The 23,046-nt window shown below is 34.8% G+C and overlaps 1 pseudogene; it reads left to right on the top strand.

The window, feature by feature from the left end:
* Positions 1–14,415: 14,415 nt before the first annotated feature.
* LOC131859523 (photosystem II D2 protein-like) lies at positions 14,416–15,728 on the top strand (annotated as a pseudogene).
* Positions 15,729–23,046: the final 7,318 nt, after the last annotated feature.

Below are 23,046 nucleotides of genomic sequence, written 5' to 3'. Positions count from 1 at the left end.
AATGAAAATTTATTTACATTTATAAGTTTTAAGTGATTGATAAATAAAATGTTATCAATTCAAATCAACACACATGTGTTTGCATCTAACCACCAAATACCATATCCATGAAATCATCAGTTAGCACCACATCCTTTGCAGTGCTAGCCTGACATCTACCCTCACAACATGTACATAGATGGGACGTGGAACCATTTGCACTAGCCTCGATATCTATTTCAAAGCATATACCTAAATAACTGAGACACACATGCTTAATGGGCTCACCAGGGCCAAATGGTTCAACTAATGCATCATCGCCTAGGGCAAGAGGGTGAGATAATTGTGTGCCATGTTGAATAATGATATCATTCAATGCAGTGGCCGCCTGAAGAGTCTGTACCTCCATAGAATCTTGTAGGTTTACTAGAACCGTGACATGGACGACATGTTTTTCTACTAGAGGGATGTGATGTTGGGGGTTTCGTACCCTTCGGGCTCCAGGTCTATCTTGGCCAAAGCCTCCACCTCTACCCTAGAACTCTCTCATATCAAAATAGTTCGGCCTCTATTTGAGGATAAACTTGCAATATAGTTTCCTCAAAAATTATAATGGAACCTCAAAATTATTACAATTTGATTGGTCAAAGACCATCCACCACCTATTCCAAAAAGCATTTTTCATCACCAAATGGTTACACCAGTGTATAGGAAACCTCTTTGAATTAAGAGGTAATATATCAATGGTTTTGGGGTCATAAAAAAGAGCACATATTTGTGCTTTACTTATAATTTTTTTTCACTTTATTATAAGACAACCTACTAGCATAAAATGCATGACATCGATCTCTATAGCTTCCCCATTTTGTAACTTATTTGGAAACTTCATTAGCACTACTAGCCATTGATTCTAGGGTTGTGGCAAGGGATACATGATGCTCATGCTCAGATGCCTTCAATCTATTTACCAATCTAGTTATTTTGGCAATGTTTTGTGTTAATTGATTTATCAAATCCTCCTGTGTAGCTTATGAATGGTATATTGGAGGAGATGGAGGGTTTTTATCTTGAGGGTATGGTTATGGGTTCTCATGTGGGTTGTCTTGTGGTTTTTTCCCTGAGTTCTCAAGAGGTGTGTCTTGATGGGGGGTAGTATTTTTAGAATCTGACATAAATTTATAACTAAAAATAAAAAAAGAATAAAAAATAATGAATTCACATTCAAATTTCAAATAGAATTTATCAAATATATAAAATGGATGAAAAAAATTGAGTTTCATAGATGTTGGTTGCCTTGGCATTATGGATGGCTTATGTCTTCAAAACCCCGTGCACATATTTGATGGTAGAAAACCCTCCAAAAGAAATAAATTGTGCGGCCATGAGTGAAAATTACCCAACCGGTTGTAGTAAAAAAAATTATTCTCAGTGAAACATGAATAGGTTTTTAAAAACTAAAACCCATATGCGTTTTATGTTCAATTAGGCTTGGTATAATGAGCCTAAACACGAACAGGTTATTTAAAATTTTAAATAACTCATTCGTGTTATTACTTTTTTGAATTTTTTTGGGGGGTGTGTCAACTTTTTGGCACACCATCTTGGTGCACTTACCCGTTGATTTTAGCTCATTGTTTATGCATATTTACTTCAACTTGCATATATTTACCTTAATTTCAACATTTTCACAATTCAACTTAAAAAGAGGGAATTAAGTTCTAACCAATGAATCTAATTAGAATTCTCAACCCTATCTTTTTTGGATTGAGGCTAGATATATTGGATTCACCCCCTCTTTATTTTAATTGGTTCCTAAGCAAAAATTAGTGGTTTTACTACATCATTGGGTGAAACCCTAATTTTTCACCCCAATACAAGTACATAAGTCCAACTTAGGCATCTTTATTTTAATATCTGCATTGAATATTTATTAGGTTAATATGGGTAGTTGTACATTACCTACTCTACCTAACCTTACATCTAGTTGGGCCACATGGCATTTCATGTTCCCTTATTTATCTAGCCTCTTACTTATTTAAGAATAAGTTTTGTACATTTGTAAATATCTCATTAATACATCATTATTTCCTGGTTAATCTATCTCTCTCTCTCGATGTGTGTGTGTGTGTGTGTGTGTGTGTGTGTGTGTGTGTGTGTGTGTGTGTGTGTGTGTGTGCGTGTGTGCGTGTGTGCATGGGTGTGGAAGAAGCTCATGTTCATGATCTTTACTATTTTGGAGCCTTGCTCCAACATACTTGACACAACCCCTCAACCAAGAATTGGTAAGGGAACTAGGATGGTGACAAGTCCCCATACCATCTTCCACACTCCAAAACTCTTCACTCTTTTTCAAGTGACTTTTTGAAGGGTCAAATCATGACCAAAGGATTATATTATGTGACCAATAAGCATCCATCCCCTAGGTACTTAGGTTAGGGGTCTCTTTTTTCCCAATAACCAATAAAATAGACCAATTAAACTCTTTTAAGATCTCCCTCAAAATCCATTCAAAATTTAAAATGTAATAAAGGGAACTCTCATCCCCTAATAGTATTTAGACCACCTAAACACATGTCCCCATAATTAATAAACTATAAAACACAATTATACACAACATTAGATCATAATAAAGAATTTCACATATAAAGTATCTACTTCGAGTCTATTTGATTCTCCCTTCTCCCCCTTGGCATTTTTTCCCTACACATTAGACATCATAATAATATATAGATATATATCCAAACATGGTTAGGCCAGCATAAATAAGCTCAATATTTGTTAGTCTAAATTTCATAATTATAATTATTGATAATTCTCATGATTGTTTAAACATATATGACTTGCCTCTATTACTTATTTTTAATTTCACCTTTATCATGGCAAGTGTTACATCCATGTGCACTTGATTGTGATAGCCCACTCATCTTGTACTATCACTTAGGGGCTATAATATAAATTCTAACCATATTTATTCCTAGTACTCACCATAGGAAACATAGAACACATCATTAATTTATCAAATTAAATGTATACATAATATCCTTTCTCACATCTTGTGAAATAAACTTGGTTTGTTGTATATTTTATTTCATGAATTGAAATAAACTTCTTCATGACTCATCAACTCTAGCTAGACTATCTAGTCAATTTTCTAACTTCAATAATGTAAAATAGATCCCACTGGATTTATAAGGTACACCTAAGAAGTTAGAGAATTATAACATGGTCATTTAAACTAGATAACAATATTGGACTACAAAAGATGTAATAATATGTAAGAGTTAGTTATCCCTTAATTAGGACATTTCATAACAAAATAACCAAACTCATTTCTTTATTTGAACACATTCACATCATGGTGTTTAGAGCCATGCAAAGAGAATTTTCTATAAGGTTGACCAATGAAATTAATTATATCTTAGACATGTCAACACATAATTTCTTCATTTATTATTTTTGATCCATCTAACTAGTATAATTAATGGAATACACAAAATATTAGTGTTTCATTAGTCACAAACAAGGTGGGGCCTCACTAAGGGAATGCAATATGTCAAAACCCCAATCCCCAAACCTCAAAGTTGTCAAACCTTTTTAGGGAACTTTTGAGGTGTGATGTTGGGTTGAAAAGTTACCTAACCCATAGGTACTCACCCAAAGACACTTAAAATGGTAAAAAAACATAAAATACATCACTTATCAACCTCACAAAAATTTAAAAATAAGTAAATCTGAGAATTGAAATTAAAAAAAAAGACTCAATACAACCCCAAATCCAACTTAGTGACTTTATTGACTCAAAGAACTGAAGGAGAAAATTGGGAAATCTAAGAATGTGAATAACCTACTCAAGATGGTGGAGGTTCTCCAAGCTAATCAGACAGATATGAGGTGGACTATGGAGAACATGTTTGACCAACATAGAGAAATAATAAATAAGACAACTTCTTCTCTCCAAGACATTTAGGATGAGATAGCCAAGAGGGAAAAGAAAAGAAGACATTTTGAGTCTCCTTCAACTATAAGGCTGGAACTGTTGATTTCAAGGGTGAAGGCTTCTCCAGACTCCATGGTTGTGTCTTCTGGGAAAGATTCCTCAAAAATGCTTTATGTGTTGGATAAGGGTAAATATATTTGGGAGGAAAGGAGGTTGGATTTCTCTCCCACCTGGTAAGCCATCGATTTGTGCTTTTGGTGGGAGAGTGTTTCTTTTTGTTGTTTGTATTTATGGTTGTGTATGGTTTCTTGTTTAATTTTTGGGTTTTGTAGTTTTTTAGCTTTTGTTGGGTCTAGTTAGCAACAAGTTTTTGGTTATGGGTTCTCACTTCTCGTGAGTCCCAAGTTTTATCGCCTTGGTTGTGGTTATGTAAGGTTCGGGCTGCTCTTGGTTTTATTAATATTTTTTAGGATTTTATTGACTCAGAAATTATTTGAAAAATTACTCTGTTAGTCCCAACTGGTGTTGAGAGAGGTGGGGTGAATCAACACTATACCGGTTTTCAACAATTATAACTTTTAACTTAAGTTACCACTATATTAACATTCATTTATATAAATAACTATTGCAAACGAATAACCATGCATGAAAGGAAACACAGTGACACCAAGAATTATCTTGTGGAAACCCAAATGGGAGAAAACCACGGTGTGAGTAGTAACTCACAAAAATTGTACTATTCTGGAGTACGCCTGGTGAAGAGCCATCCCTATTAGGAGACTACAAAGACACTGTTAGGTGCCACCTGGTTAAGGGATTTTGTCTCAGGCTCGTTAGTGCCTTTACCCCATTAGAGGTAGCCTTGTCAAAAGTGTTAGGGTTTGAAGCAGATCCGAAGCAAATATGAACTAACAATTATATGCAGATTTAAATACAAAAGATAAAGGAATAAAATAGGACATAGATAACGTAGAGATTTAATGTGGTTCACCCAAAATGGGTTACGTCCACCATACACAGCCGTCCAATCTTTCTTATTATCGAGCAAAAAAGGTACATCAACCTTACAATGCCTTAAACATCCTAGCCACTTATAACATGCATTTTTAGGGAAAAAACAAAGTCGACCTTTTTAGGGTTTTATTACAATGTCGGCAAGGATACGTGCTGAGTGTACAGTACTTTGCTGATTAGTCACCACATTTCAACAATCTCCCACTTGGGGACTGATCAGGCTCCACACCCAACAATCTCCCACTTGGAGATTGATACTACACAACACCACTGTACATACAACATCCGCTGGATAAAACACTAGGAATCGACTGGTATAAATTCCACAATTATCAATCAAGAAGACCAACAGAAACTGATGAAGAAATCAGCTTTTCCTATGGAACTGCCTTTGAGAACATATCGGCAGGATTCTCACTTGTGTGAATCTTCTCAAGCCATAATTGACCCTCCTCCAAAACAGTCCAGATGAAGTGGTACCTGAGCTGAATGTGCTTTGTCCTTGAGTGAAAAACAAATTTCTTCGCAAGATGAATGGCACTCTAGCTATTAGTATACAATGGGTGATCCTCCTGTGTTTGACCCAATTCCTCCAGAAAACATTGTAACCAAATCATCTCCTTGCTGGCTTCTGTAGCAGCAACATACTGAGCTTTAGTGGTTGAAAGTGCAACAACCTTTTGCAGCCTAGAAATCCAACTAACTGTAGTTCCCCCTATAGTAAAAACATACCCTGTAGTACTCCTCTGTGAATCAATATCACCTGCCAGATCAGAGTTAACAAATACACTAAGAGCAGCATTAGATCCTTTGAAACATAATGCCTTCATAGTGGTTCCTTTCAAATACCAAAGGATCCATTTCACAACATTCCAATGTTCCATACCTGGATTACTCATAAACCTGCTCACAACTCCCACTGCATGTGCAATATATGGCCTTGTGCATACCATTGCATACATTAGACTGCCAACAATGGATGAATACGGGATGTTAGACATTTTATTAACCTCTTCCTGTGCCTTTGGGCACATCTCCTTAGTCAACTTGAAATGACTAGCTAAAGGTGTACTAACTGCTTTTGCATCCTGCATGTTAAATCTTTTCAACACCTTCTTTATATACTCACTTTGGGACAAATTCAAGGTTCTATTTTTCATGTCCCGTGTAATCCTCATACCGAGAATTTTCTTAGCTGCACCCAAATCCTTCATAGCAAATGACCTAGCTAATTTCTGTTTAAGATCATTTATATGTTGCATGTTAGTCCCAGCAACAAGCATGTCATCAACATAAAGCAATAGGATAATATAACTACCATTATCCAATCTCTTAAAATATACACAATGATCAGAATGACATCTATGATAACTGTGTTCAACCATGAAACTATCAAATTTTAAATACCATTGTCAAGGTGCTTGCTTTAGGCCATACAAACTTTTCTTCAACCTGCACACCAAGTTCTCCTTACCTTTGACCTCATATCCCTGTGGTTGCAACATGTAAATTTCCTCCTCCAAATCTCCATGGAGAAAAGCTATTTTGACATCTAATTGTTCAAGATGTAAATCATCTGCAGCCACAATACTAAGTACAGTCCTAATTGAAGTCATTTTTACAACTGGAGAAAATATTTCATCATAATCTATACCCTTTTTCTATGCAAAACCTTTTCCCACAAGTCTGGCCTTATATCTTTTCTGAACTCCTTCCTCCTCCTTCAGCCTATAAACCCATTTGTTAGGCAAAGCTCTTTTTTCTGCAGGTAAAGGGACTAAGTCCCAAGTCTTATTTTTCATCAAGGAGTCCATCTCCTCTTTCATGCCTAGCTCCCAATGTTGTTTGGCATCCACCTGCATTGCTTCTTCATATTCTTCTGGTTCACCAGAATCAGTTAATAATATAGAATACAAAGAAGGAGAAAATCTTTCAAGGGGTCTACTTGACCTCGTAGAACGTCTAACACTTGCAGGAGTTTGTGGGACATTCTATTGTTGCTGAGCATCAGGTACCTGTGGTATTTCATTTTCAGGAATCTCATCCAACACCACATATTCTTGTTTGTCCTGTTCATGCTTCTTTTCTTGCATCTGCTCTTGATACATAACCTTCTCATTGAATATAACATCTCTACTTCTAATTATTTTCTTATTTTTAAAATCCCATAACCAATAACCATATTCATCTATCCCATATCCAATGCAGGTACATTTATGAGATTTAGCATCAAGCTTGGTTATGTTCTCTTTATCAATATGGACAAAAGCTTCACAACCAAAGGTTTTCAGAAAAAAATAATTTACCTTTTTACCAGTGCATGCCTCCTTTGGAATACCACCATCCAAAGGGGTTGAAGGTCCTCTATTTATCAAATAGACAATAGTATGTACAACATCTGCCCAAAAATGCAAGGGCAATCCAGCATGCAATCTCATGCTCCTCGCACGTTCCATGATAGTCCTATTCATTCTCTCTGACACACCATTTTCCTGTGGAGTTCCTGGAACTGTCTTCTACTTTCTGTAGCATCGTAAATTGTACGCACTTGCTAGGGTGGTACAATTTCACACCTAGTTTAGCACCCGCCTTGGTGCATTTTACATTTTGCATTGCATTTCTCCTTTAGCACTTAATTAATCAAATTAATTAGGTCTAAGGTCCTATTTTATCGTCCTCTGCATCATAAAGTTGGGCCCTTTCGTTAAAGTGTGCCCTTTTCATTTTATTCCTCCAATACATCATTCAATCAAAAACCCTAATTAAGTCCTATTTTGAACTTGGGGGCTTGGTTTCCGGGGTCAAAACATCTCAAAATCACCTGTAACTTTGGGATTCTCTCTAAAATCATCATATCCGACGACCCTGAAAATTTGGTGAAAAGTTGTCGAGACCGTGGCGCCCGGAGTGCACATGGTCCCAGACGTTTTTCCCGAAATTTTAGGAGCACAATCCAATCACAAAATAAAGCTTAACCCCAAGAAATTGGCGGGAAATTCAATCTCTAGGTCGGCCAAAAGATAAAATTACGATCTAGGGTTTCCTACATAAGAGCTCTCTTTCTTCATTTGAAGGGATGGGATTTTTGTTTTCAGGAACCTCATATGCAGCGAAAGAGAAGATCTTTGAAGACTTCAACAACATTCAACATCCCTCTATCAAGCATTTATCAATTTCATTCATCCATTTAGGGCTTGGAAGACATTGAAGAACAATAGGAGCTTACCGACTGAAGATTGGCTTGTACTCCTCCCTTGGGGGTTGGGTATGATTTCATGTTGTTTTCATGTCTTTGCATAAGCTTCAATATATCCTTTATTCATGCTTTAGATCACTTTGCATCTTGATTTAGAGCATTTACATCATCATTTACAAGCAATTAGGGTTTACTTTCTAGGTTGCTCTAGTTTGCTTGCTTGCATTTTAGGACCTTGCACACACACTAGGTCTGCACACACAATACATTTTACAATACAACTTGGCTATTCGTGGAGGTGGAAATCACCGAAGTGGGGGTTTGACTAAGGCAAAACCCTATATAGCCGCCCACACCCTTTTCAGATATAAGTGCAGGTTTCAAGACTTGGACGACGCCGCAGGTGACAGATCCAGGAAAAGCAGGTCGAGACAGCACTCCACATCAAATTGCAGAGCAAAAGACCTGGACAGGGGTGCTGGGTGCCCTGGTCTTGCCAGGACAGGGGCACTGGGCGCCCTGGTCCCTGGGACAGAGGCGCTGGGTGCCCTGGTCCTCTTGACAGACAACATTTTTTGACATTTCCGACAGTTTTCCAAAGTGCAAAACAACAGTTTCAAGTGCAGTTTTCGGGACAGAATCAGGACAGTGGCGCCCGTGCCCCCGTCCCGAACATTTTCAATCAGATTTTGACTCCGAGTACACATCTGCATTCTTGTTTTGTCCTTGTATTTACAGCTGTTCATTGTTTAATCTCAATTTTGTAATCTTGTTATTAGTTCGTACATGCATTTTGTGATTAGGACTTGAACTTGTATCATTTTATCTTTCAATTACAACAAAGGAATAGAAATCCTAATAGGTATCCCGTGGCTCTCTCTTTCACAAAAAGAAGTAGCCAATTGTGTGATACCTCTAGGCTCTTTCGTATTCCGTATTGTGTGTCAAAAGGTAGGATTAGGGCATGTTAACCTAGTCTCCCTTTTTCCCCTACACACTTTCGAATCCCATTTAAGGAGCAGTAATCTTCAAATGCTTTGCTACAATACTCACCTCCATTATCCGATCTGAGACACTTCAACTTTTTTCTTGTCTCATTCTCAACCAAAGCTTTCCATTTCTTAAAAGTTTCAAAAACATCTTATTTTTGTTTTAGGAAATATACCCATGTTTTTCTAGTTGAGTCATCAATAAAAATAACATAATAACAAGAGCCACCAAGAGATGATAGCTGAGTCGGTCCCCATACATCTGAATGCACAAGCTCTAACTTCTCACTCCTCTTCTCTTTCCCAACCTTGAGAAATCTGACTCTTTTCTGTTTACCAAAAACACAATTTTCACAGAACTCTAAATCAATCTTCTTTAGTCCTGGCAATAGATTTTTCGACTGAAAGATTTTCATCCCTTTCTCACTCATGTGCCGAAGCCTATGGTGCCACATTATCGAATCTGTTCTTGCAACATCTATTGTTGTTGTCCCTGTAGTAACTTTATCTGTAGTAGCTAGGGTAGAGTAAGTGTAACTAGTACACAAATATAATGTGCCTACCTTCACACCTTTAGCTACTACTAATGATCCTTTAGTGACCTTCCACATATTGTCTAAGAAGGTAACTATGCAACCTTCACTACCTAGTTGTCCTGTAGAAATTAAATTTCTTCTTAAATTAGGAACATGTCTTACCTCCTACAGAAACCAATCATTTCCATTCTGCAACTTGATCTTCATCTTTCCTTTTCCAACAATTTGACAAGGCTCATCATCACCGAAATATACCTGTCCAAAATCACCTTGAACATAATCTAGAAAATATTGTCTATGGGGTGTAGCATGAAATGAAGCCCCAGAATCTATTACCCAGGAATCATTAACATTATCCAAACATAAGATTAAAGCATCTTGTAAAATATTAATTGCAATATTATCTTCCTTACTTTCATTTTCATTTTTGTCTCCTTCTTTGTTTTTCCAAGACCAACAGTCTTTCTTTAGATGACCAAGCTTTTTGTAGTACTAGCAATCTTTCTTTCCTCTAGATTGAGAGCATCCTTTCTTTGACTTCCCTCGTGACTTCTCATTCCCAAGGCCTTTTCCTCCTTCCTTTGATCTTCCTCTGTTCTCCACATTTAAAACACTACCCGATGATGTTGGAGTCTCACCTGTGCTTTTCCTTTGCATTTCCTCACTTAGGATAACACCAACAATATCATCAAATACCAAAGTATCTTTACCAGAGACAGAGCTACTTACAGCCATAACCAAGCTTTCCAGCTTTCTGGCAAAGAACATAAAATCAAGAGAGCCCTAACCTATTCTACAAAGGTAATTTTTACCAAAGATAGTTGACTGGTAATTGTATTAAATTCATTTAAGTGCTCTGCTACATATCCTCCCTCACTCATTTTCAAATTAAACAAACGCTTCATAAGAAATACCTTATTCAAAGTCAAGGGTTTCTCATACAACTTTGCCAATTTCGCCATCAAATCTACAGTCACTTTTGCTTCTGTTATATTAAATGCTACAGACAGTGCAAGGCACAATCGAATGGATCCTAGTGCCTTTCTATCTAAAATGTCCCACTCTTCATCTGACATTGTGGTCGCTTTCTTTTCCTTTCCTTTCAATGGCCACCACAAATCCTTTTGATACAGGTAATCCTCCATCTGCATTTTCCATAACTGATAGTTCTAGATGTTAAACTTTTCAACCTTGAATTTGGAATCCTCCATTTCTCCCACTCAAATCTGAGAGTCCTGCCAATTTACAAAAAACCTCGCTCTGATACCAATAGTTAGGGTTTCAAGCAGATCCAAAGCAAATATGAACTAACAATTATATGCAGATTTAAATACAAAAGATAAAGGAATAAAACAGGACACAAATAACATAGAGATTTAATGTGGTTCACTCAGAATGGGTTATGTCCACCATACACAGCCATCCAATCTTTCTTATTATCTAGCAAAAAAGGTACATCAACCTTACAATGCCTTAAACATCCCAGCCACTTATAACATGCGTTTTAGGGCAAAAACAAAGTCAACCTTTTTAGGGTTTTACTACAATGTCGGTTTTCATCAAAAAAATAAAACCCCCAAAAAAAAATTTCTCCGGGGCTCCCGCCCTCAAACCCCTGCCCAAGGCCCGGCCTAGCCTCGGACCCCGACAAGGTTACGTGCTGAGTGTACAGTACTTTGTTGATCAGTCGCCACATTTCAACAAAAAGGTCTTAAGATCATCAACTAAGATGACACCCAGTTAAGGGATTTTTACAATGGGACCTGTTAAAGTCCACCCTATTTAGGGATTTTAGTTGCAATGGTTAGAGAGAAACAAAATGATGATCTTCTAGAGTGGCTACTCTTTAGCTTGATCAGATCACATTGAAGAATCACACTATGTCAGCATCAGTTGTGTCTATTCTGCACAACACTAATTTCCTGAATACACCTTCAACTCTATCCTCTGCTGATTTGTTGATTTCTTGAATACACCTTCAACTCTATCCTCTAGGGATTTTAGTTGCAATGGTTAGAGAGAAACAAAATGATGATCTTCTAGAGTGGATACTCTTTAGCTTGATCAGATCATGTTGAAGAATCACACTATGTCTGCATGAGTTGTGTCTGTTCTGCACAACACTGATTTCCTGAATACACCTTCAACTCTGTCCTCTACTGATTTTCTGATCCTTGGATTCCATACTACTGGTCCTCTGTCACTTGGGTTAGAACTCTATGGAACTCCACTCTATCGGTCCTTTGTCACTCGGCTCTGCAATCTCTTAAACTCCCCCTGTGTGCACTTTCACATTATCTCTACTCACTTCAACAACAACCATCTCAAGAATGAGATGTGAATCTATTGACCCTTTAGTCTGTCACCAAATTTCCCTCCAAAACATCCCTTTCAAAATTTTGTGATCATGCCTTAAATCATGTCTCTGAAATCATTGCAGGAATCTCTATCAAGATAGTCTAACATGTCGATAAGTCCGTTGGTTGACTGGAGAAGACTCCCGATTTAACTGAATGTTAACTAAACGTTACCAGTCTGTCAGTTAAAGACTCTTCCAGTGTATCGATCAAAATCTATCTAGTTGGTTTCCTCCTATATACTAACCTTCTCTTTGGTTAGTCGGTGGACCTCTTCTGTACTGACCTACTCACTGCTACATGGTCTACTTATTTCTTGCCAGTATACTCACTGTTTATCCTATTTACTTATTGCTTAGCTGGTTGACCTCAGTATCCTAGTCTACTTACTACTGATGGACTAAAGACTTAAGAGATGGTGTTGCCAACAATGACAACCATATTATTCGACGGTCATGGAAAACTACATTAGAATACCAACACATTTTCATTCACATTACAAAAAAAATACATCAAAGATGAGAATATAGTCCCTCCATATGGACTATAGTATTTCATAATTTAATCACATTGGGTTCCTGGGAGACCTTTAATTTCCATGGCTAGTGGAATTTAAACTTGCATAATTAACTTGCACGTTAATCATCTATTACAAATATATTTAGTCAAAGCATCTAATTTGAGTTCCATACACAAACATTTCCAAACCCAATTTCATTACAATTTCAATAGCATCAATTTTCTCACTAATGGCGTTTCAACTTCAAAATAGATTCAATAGCATCAACTATTTGTCAAATAAACATATATGTAGCATCTACGTCTAAGGAATCATAACATAATTACTATCATTGTGTGGATTTATAATAAAAATAAAATTATTCTGAATAACCAATTTATCATAAGGGTGGGCCTCACAAGTATCATAAAGATTTCTCTAATGGATTATACTAATTGATTTCTTATTTCAAAAAGACTAACTAATAGTTAAAAACTTACCTTCATTAGAAAAAATTCCCCTTGCAATATGAGGATATAATAAAAGATAAAATAAAAAACAAGAAAGAATTATTTTGTTTAGGTGGGAAATGTGTCGAACCTTTCATTTGATTTTATAAAACAAATCACTAGGGATAACTGGAGCTAAAGAATGGGGTGGCAAAGTCCTAGTGATGTTGATGTGAATTGTCTATTTACTCAATAAATACACAATGAATCTATGTTCTACAAGTATTTTTAAATAATTGATCATAATATGGTTCCTTCCTTTTTAATTAGGAGACATCCTCTATTTTATATTCATTCAAATTTTGAAATGAAAAAAAAATCTTGCTAGTTCTAAATAGGTATTTCATCTTGATTTCCAAAATTATCGATATATTAGGAAAAAGGGAAAACATATTTTCTTATATATTGATAAGTTTGATCAATCTAAGTTGATGGGTTTTGAAAAGGGTACTTATTTATTTTGCCCCAAATTTATTAATTTTTCTGTTTTATGAAAAAAATGGGCAAATATGAAGGTAAATTTCCCTATAGTTCTACTTTTTTTCCATTATATTATTTACATCATACAAGAGACCAACATGACCTATCTATGTAGATAGATATGGTTTTGATAATCCTAAAAATAGTATTTTCATGAAAAAGAACCAAAAAACGTCTAGTAAGAAAAATTTATTATATTCGATAGAATCTTGTCACTACCTATATTTGTACCTACACATATTTGGGAGAACCAATAAATGATTATTGATATTAATTAGAAATGGCCATTATTTACCTTAATTCATCTTGTACTGTAGTTTTTACTGAGAGCTAAAAATGAATAGCTCCAAATTATCGTATCTTAAGAATTGACCAAGACCCTAGAATGGGTATAATTCTTTGGATAGTAAGCCAAATATAATTGAATCTTTATTAATGATAATTTTAAAAATCATTAGAAACCATTATTTTTGTTTTAAAAAAAATGGAAACTAGCACATTTAAAATATTTTATTTTCAAGCAAGCAAAAACATGATAAATGATCGCAAAGAATAGATCAATATATAATAATATTCAATACAATAGATGTCATGAAGAGTCTCTAGTAAAGAGAATGGAGGAAGAAAAGATAAATTGTTTAAATCTTATATTTTGTTGATATTTCTTACATTCATAAGATAATTTTGGGATAATAAAAATAGAATAGAAACAACTATCGGTTATGATCATTTACTTATATTGTATTATTTTGGTTTCATTGAATAAAATCTATGCTAATAAGGAATATTCAAAGCCTAATTTATTGAAAGGGATGATGGGTGACAAATTATCCCTAAATATACAAAAAAATATGTACCCTTTGATTGTATCAGATAGGGTGCTCAAAAAAGGTTGGAATAGTTAAATAAGAGGATTACTATGACTATAGAACTTGGAAAGTCTTTCGAAGAGGAAAAAACTTAATTGGATATTATGGATGACTAGCTACGCAAAGATTTTTTTTTTGTGTGGCTTGGTTTGGTCTATTTCTTTTTTCTTGTTCTTATTTTGTGCTACGTGGATGGCTAACAAGTACAACTTTTCTAACTTTGTGGTATACTCATGGATTGGCCAATTCCTATTTGGAAGGTTGTAGTTTTTTAACTATTGTATTTTCTATGCCTTCTTATTGTTTAGCATATTTTTTGCTACTATTTTGGGGTCCTAAAGCAGAAGGAGATTTTACTCATTACTATAAATTAGTTGGTCTATGAACTTTCATTGTTGTTCACAAATCTTTTGGTCTAATAGGATTCATGTTATGCCAACTTGAACTTGCTTGATCTGTACAATTACAACCTTATTATTCAATTGTGTTCTATACTTCAATTATTATTTTTATTTTTGTATTCTTGATCTATCCATTAGGCCATGCCAATTGGTTTTTTGTACCTAATTTTTGTATAGCAGCTATTTTCTTATTTATCCACTTTTTTTCATGGTTTTCATAATTAGACCTTAGATATATTTTATTAGGTTTTAGGCATGTGAAAGTAATAAACAATTTTAATACAATGCCAAATAAAATAGGTAAGAATAACAATTCACAATTACACAAATTTTAACATGGTTCACCCAATATGGGCCACATCCATAGAGAAATAGTTGTCCACTTTATTTTATTATCCAATGAATACTAAATTACAATCCAGTGATTATTCACATTACATGGCCACTTCTTTATCAAGATATTTTTGTGGTTTACAAAATTCAGTTTACATGCCAAAATAATAGTCGACTCCTTCCACCAAAATTTAAGCCCACTAGCATGATCAGTTGTCACATACCAACACATTTTATATGATGGGACTTGTCTGAGTATTGGTTCCTACTATTTGTATTGCTACCATGAAAAATAATTTATTTTTTGATGGTGATGGTACAAATACATTTTGTGTTTTTAACCCAACTCAAACTAGAGAGACTTATTCTATGGTCACTACAAATTGTTTCTGATCCCAATTTTTTGGGGTTTAATTTTCCAATAAACCTTGGTTATATTCCTTCATGTTATTTGGATTGATGACCAGTTTATGGATGAGTTCCATTAGAGTAGTAGGTCTATCTCTAAACTTGTGTGCTTATGATTTTATTTCTAGGGAGATTTGTGCAATGAAAGATGATGAATTGAGACTTTTTATACCAAAAATATTCTTTTGGGTGAAGGTATTCATGCTTGGATGGTGAGTTAGGATCAGCCTCATGAAAAGCTTATAATAGAGTGGTGGCCTAGGCTCAACTTTCCATATAAGGCTACCAACATTTATGGGGCCACCAACCTTTATGGGGACATGAACCCTTAAATTGAGGAAGTAACTATAATAAATGTTTAAATTTTAAATTAAATTTTAATTTTAATTTTATTTAAGACTATTATATATAATTATTTAAAACTAATATTATTTTATTAATTATTGTGAGAAAAATTATAGTATTATTTAATATTTAATATTAAAATTAGTAATATTTATTAAATAAAAAAATTATTATTAATTAATTAAAAAATTAAATATTTTAAATTTTAAATTAAATTTATCTTATATATTTAAGTACATATTATTATTTCATTAATACTTAATAAAATAAATTAGGATTCATAAAATAGTGTGACGGTTTACTTGTGGCACTATTGTTATTTTAACCAAGGTTCAAATCTTCACTATGCTACTGCGATTATAAGATTGTATCCTTGTTGATCCAATGTGCTTATAGGTTTGAACTTCCATATTGATGTTGTTGGTGTTCATGCCAAGTACGTTTTTCTCTAGACTATTCTCCAAGATCTCATTGGGTTAATGTGCTCACAACATTTATGCCCATGCTCTAGACTATTCTCCTAGATCTCATTGGGTTAATGTGCTCACAATATTTATGCCTCTACTAGACTATTGTACTCTTGGGTCAAGACTATTTGTATTGATGTTGTACATTCATGCTAGGGATGAGGTCCCTTATTTGTGTTCACACTTAAACTCGAGTCAAGCTAAAAATCCTAAAGATCATTGATTAAAAATAAATTAATTAATTAATAAGTCTATAAATATGATTTGTAATATAAAATATTAATAAATTTAAGCTATTTAATAAATTTCATTTATTGATAAATAGAAGTTTATCTACTACTATCATGCCTATATTTTCAAAAATCTATATAAAATATGCTGAGAGATGTCTAGTTAAAATGTAACCCTAATCTTAACCAAATATATATTGTTAGAATGATCTAATACTGAGAGTAAACTAAGAGGGGGGGTGAATCATTTTACTAACAATAACAATAATTAATTCAATTATAAACCTTAAACTGGATCACAACTCAATGAAGAATATAACATGAAAGCAAAAACCATAGTGGCAAACTGTACCCACAATTAGATGAATACTCTGCAGTAGTATTATGAATAATTACAATGGGGTCTGCACTTGTGGAAAGGCCAACAACCTAGAGCGCACTGTTCATCACAAAGGAAAGTCTTGCTAACTTACATGAACATCAGACTACAATCCGTAAAGCAATGAAATGTGAAAGTAGCATCTAGTAATGCCTGATACAATTCTGGTTAAGCAATTATGTTTGCTCTGCAATACAAAACCTTTCCAACCTTCCCCTGAATGATATGAATTTATTCGCACTTAATTATTTCTTTGATAATTTAGACTTAACCAACCATCCCATTGATATCTAAATTACATGAATAAGTCACCTATAAATATAGATCATCAACCTTATTGACAAGGTCAGCTAAACCCTAAACCCATAAACCCATAATTACAAATATTACATCACATGATGTCACCAAACCAATATTATGATTTACATTACATAGCATGGACCTAAATCAAGTAACCAAACAATAATATCCATCGGGGATTCCACTAAGACCAAAATCCAACATGCTTCACTTGTCGGTAGAAACCCTTAGTGAAAGTTTAACTGGATTCAAATAGGATCACCATAATAGCACACCATCCAATGCAAATTCATCAAATTATCAGGATATGAGCAAGAAGAACCAACAACATGAAACAAATTGACTCCATAAGTTGGACCCAAAATCCACTGACCAAGTCACCAAAGAAGTATACTGGTAAAGCTAACAGGGAACGCCAGAAGCCGGTAAAGCCAGAAGCTAGCTAGTAAATACATAAACCAACTAGTAACCAGAAATACCAAAAGTGATAACCAAATCATGAAACCACTAGAATATAGAGAGCATGTAACCATCAGAATAAGCATCCAAAATCGATTCCAGAGATCTAATCATATCGAATCAGAATCATAGCCAAACAAAAGTGATCACCAAGACTAACTGAGATAGATCCAACCAGGATATAGTGTTGACATCAATGAAATTAACCAAATCCAACATAATGCCAACAATATCCCCCTTTGGCATTGATGGCAACACTGAATGTGAAAAACATCCAGGTGCCAAGGAATGCCAACAATCTCCAAAACCATCAAAAGATCTAGAATTTTTCACATGAATACATTCTCCCCCTTTGACATCAATGACAAAATACGGATACTAGACCAAGAATACTAAACCAAACATCTGACTACTCCCCCTAAGTAGTAACACCATCTTCATCATCCTGTATCAAAAAAGTATGTCTAATAAGATCACCAGATTGATGCATCTCTGCATCTCTAAGTCTCTTCTAGAGGGTTGGTAACCCCCAACTGATCTCTGAGATATTCAAAAGTGTCTTTTGGAAATGGTTTTGTTGGAATATCTACAATCTATTCCTTAGTAGGCACATAAACCAATTTGACTTCCTTTGCTTCAACCTTTTCCTTCAAGAAATTGTACCTTATAGAAATGTGTTTTGATTTGGAATGAAATATCGGATTATTTGACATATCAATAGTAGTAGTATTATCATAGTGAATAAAAATAGGCTCATCATAACTTACCCTTTTGTCCTTTAACATCTGTTTCATCCATAAAATCTGAGTACAATTGGTAGCAGTTGCAAAATATTCAAGTTCTGTTGTAGACAATGAAGTGCATGATTGTTTCTTACTAAGCCATGAAACCAACTTCTTCCCAAGAAATAATGCACTGCCAGTAGTGCTCTTCCGATCATCCACATTTCCTGCCCAATTAAAATTTGTATATGCATAGAATGTGAAGTCATCATTCTTTGGATACCATAACCCAAAGTCTGTTTTACCTACCAAATATCTCAATATTCTCTTGATGATAATATCATGAGTTTCTCTAGGATATTCTTGAAATATAGAAGCAATACAAACAACATTCATTATATGAGGTCTTGTTTGAGTTCGGTACAACAAACCACCAATCATCAATTTTTATCTGCTTGGATTCACTTTAGGTGATTCATCATCCTTTGACAATTTGCAATCGGTTATCATAGGAGTATCGACAGGTTTAGAATTCTCAAGTCCAAATTTCTTAAGTAACTCCTTCACATACTTAGTTTTACAAATGAAAATACATTTAACAGTCTGAGTAACCTGCAAACCTAAGAAAAATTTCATCTCACCAATCATAGACATTTCAAATTCAGTTAATCCTATGAAGATCTAGTTAATACTGAGAGGTGGGGTGAATCAGTATTAAGACCAATTCAACTTAAACTCAAAATCAAACTTATTTCAGCTTATCTCAGATCTGAAAATATCTCTACTTCTATAATCAGATCTAATAACCTCTTTACTAGATTTGCTTAACACATTAATCAAATCATTTACCAATGCTTTCACCACTAAAGTAATCATATAAACTTGATCAATTACCAATTCAATAACCTTATCAATAAGATCAAAAAATTTCTCAAACAATTTCTTATCAGTATCGGTAACCTCTGATAAACTTCTGATAAAACATCATAACCAGTTTCTTAGAAATAATGCATGAAATGAAATATAAACAAAAACATCATATGAAAAACATTCCACACATGAACACCATAAGTTTTTTATATGGAAACCCAAATAGGGAAAAAACCACGGTGGGAGTTGGCACCCACAAATATTTGTACTCTTTCTAAGTATGCCCTGTTAGGAGCTTAGCCTTGTTAGAAGCATACAATACGCCTGGTTAAGAGCAGACCCTATAATGAGTCACCTGGTTATGGGATTTGCCTTGCAACTCGATTAGGATCTTGATGATATGTTAGGATCAACCTCATGAGAAGATTTAACACTCTTTTTAGAGCTGCCCTGTTAGGGGACTTAAATGATTAAGGCCTGTTATAACCTACCCAATCAAGGGATTTAGCCTGCTGCAACTGTTAGGGAACAACAGTAAGAAAATGATTTGTTTTCTTGCACTTCTCTTCTTGCTTGATAAGATCCAGTTATACACATCACTCTACAACTCTCAGGAAGATTAAACACTTCACTTGGATGGCTTAACACATTCTCTAAGACCATCGACTCAGTAAACATCAATTGTGTCTACATAAATAGCCATCTCAACTAGGTCGGCCACAAAACCTAATTACATCAATAATTTACAATAAGATCACAAAATATCATCGTAGATCGCTATCTAGATTATAACAACAAATTACAATGCAATATCAATCATTGATTGATCATAACTCATCATGGAAATCCGATCTATATCTTCAAAACACTCTCCAAAGCATTTCATTGGTTTCCAAGAAAATCTTCCTTTAATCACGCTAAAACAGCTATAAAATCTTTCATGTGGGTTGTGTCATGTTACCAACTTTAATTAGACTTGATGTTGATCACCGTCATAACATAAATCATTACCGGTTTGAAGATTTCTTCACCGGTCCTTAAACCCTACTAAAACCTTAGCAAAACATCATCAGAAATTGAAAACCGCCTTCCGATAATCATCACAAGTTCTAGTTCCGGTCATGTACATCTTTCCAACATACAAGTTCACCATCCAAACCGCAAATCACCAATCATTGCCAATCGACCGATCCGATCAAAACAATTCTTCTTTACTGGTTAAAGTCCTAATTCATAGACTTTAGATCACTATCGGTAAACCCTATCTTCCAGTAAACCAAATCACTTAGATGATAAAACAAAACATTAGGAACATCAATTTCCAATAATGAAACACAAATAACTGATCATGTCATCTATTCATAGAATCTCAATCTCTTCATCATAAATAGACTTTTATCCTTTACCAGTGCAGTCATCCAACTTCAACTGCATGACCTAATATATATCAGTTATGCCAAATGCCAACAATCTCCCCCTTTGGTATTGATGGCAACACTAATCAGATACACAATTAGAATACCATCATCATCATCATCAACTTGCTTATGATCTCTCCTTTACATCTCCCCCTAAACCAATGCTTCACTCAATCTGATCTTCAACTTCTCATATGTCTGCCAAATATTATTTCTATCCATTTCTTCTCCCCCTTTGACAACAATGCCAAAGATGTAAATGCATCACTTGTCATTAATTTTGTTGTTGACTCTTTCACCATCTCTGCTACATAAATCAAAAAACTATAACAGAGCATTAAATTAGAATTTTACATCAGACTTGCTCCCCAAAGGAGTAGCATGTTCCTTCATTAATCCCTTCATCAATCCTTAGTGTAAAATAAACATGAAATCCATAGGATTGATGGATCTCCATCATTCTAGTTCTTTCGGTGTATAGGTCTAACCCCTAGTTTACTTCTAAGAAACTCAAAAGCAGCCTTAAATAAGGGTTTAGTAAAGATATCAGCCAATTGATCTTTATTCTTCACATATTACATCTTCACTTCCTTATCTTGACCTCTTTCCCTTATGAAATGATACTTCAATTCAATGTGTTGGGTTCTAGCATGTAAGATAAGATTTTTAGAAATATTGATTGCACTTGTATTATGACAATAGATAGTCATCGATTCTGACATATCTATCTTGAATCCTTTTGGCACATGTCTCATCCATATTGTCTGCATGCAATTCATGGATGCAACAACATACTTAGATTCAGTTGTAGATTGAGAAACACAAGTTTGTTTCTTTCTCATCCATGCCACTAATCTTCCTCCAAGTAGAAAGGCTCCACCGGTTGTGTTTTTTCAATCATCAACCTTACCTGCCCAATCAGCATCAATAAAGACATTCAAAGTAAAATCACCTTTGTAGGGATATCATAAACCATAGTCTATTGTGCCTTTGAGATACCAAAAAATTCTCTTCATAGCTACCATGTGACTTTCTTTAGGCCATTTTTGAAATCTTACAACTAATCCAACAACATGAGCAATATCCGGTCTTCTATGGACAACATAATGTAGCTTGACAATCATAGATTTGTACTCTTTTTCACTAACAGCAGGGGGATCATCTTCTTTTGACAACTTGCAACCAGTCACCATCAGTGTACCTAGTGGTTTGCAGTCTTCCATGCCAAAAGTCTTCAACACTTCTTTGATATACTTGGTCTGACAAATAAAGATACCACCATCCAGTTGTTGGACTTGTAAGCCAATAAAGAACTTAATTTCACCGATTAGAGACATTTCAAATTCCTTTTTTATTATATCGGCAAAGTCCATACACATATAATCATTGCCACCAAAACTTATATCATCAACAAACACTTTTGTTATCAACAGCTTGTCTCCATTAGTCTTCAAATAAATATTGTTGTCCTCACCGGTACGTTGGAATCCAATCTTGATCAAATGTGCATGTAATCTTTCATACCATACTCTCAGTGCCTACTTAAGACCATACAAAGCTTTGTACAATTTAGACACCATGTCTTTATCATTGGTCAAGGAAAATCCATTAGGTTGTTCAATGTATACTTCTTCTTCTAGAATCCCATTTAGAAAGGTTGACTTGACATCCATTTGGCAGACTTTGAATCCCTTAAATGCAGCAAATGCCAGTAGCATTCTTACACCTTCCAACCTAGAAACAGGTGCAAATGTTTCACCATAGTCCTCTTCTTCCTCTTGAGAATACCCTTTGCAGACTAACGTTGCCTTGTTTCTTACAATCCTTCCTTCTTTATCCAATTTATTCCTAAAGACCCATTTTGTTCCAATTACATTTTTATCCTCTAGTCTAGGAACAAGTGACCATGTCTGATTCTTCTCAATTTGATCTAATTCTTCATTCATTGCCTTCACTCAATCATCATCCTTTAGTGCTTCTTTAACTATCTTGGGTTCAATTATAGATATCAAACATGAATTCTCTATGATCTTTCTTCTAGTTTTCACACCTACATTCTTATCACCAATTATATGTTCTTGTGAATGATTCAGTCTGACATGTCTAGGTATTGCCTATGTCGGTTCTGCATCTTCTTCATCAGATTCTTCATTTTCACTATCATCGCTCACCGATTGAACACCTAGTTCTACATTTGTCGGTTGTTCATATATTCTTTGCTTCTAGCTCAATGATCACAAACTTTTCCTCATTATCATCATTTTCAGGTTCAGATCTGCTTGTACCTTCAAAATTATCAAATAAATCATCAACTTTTACGTTAGCACTTTCAATAAAAAATTTGTCCTC

This window comes from Cryptomeria japonica, chromosome 10 (genome assembly GCF_030272615.1).
Source record: "Cryptomeria japonica chromosome 10, Sugi_1.0, whole genome shotgun sequence".
Classification (NCBI taxonomy): Eukaryota; Viridiplantae; Streptophyta; class Pinopsida; order Cupressales; family Cupressaceae; genus Cryptomeria; species Cryptomeria japonica.
This window is presented reverse-complemented; position numbering and strand designations above follow the sequence as displayed.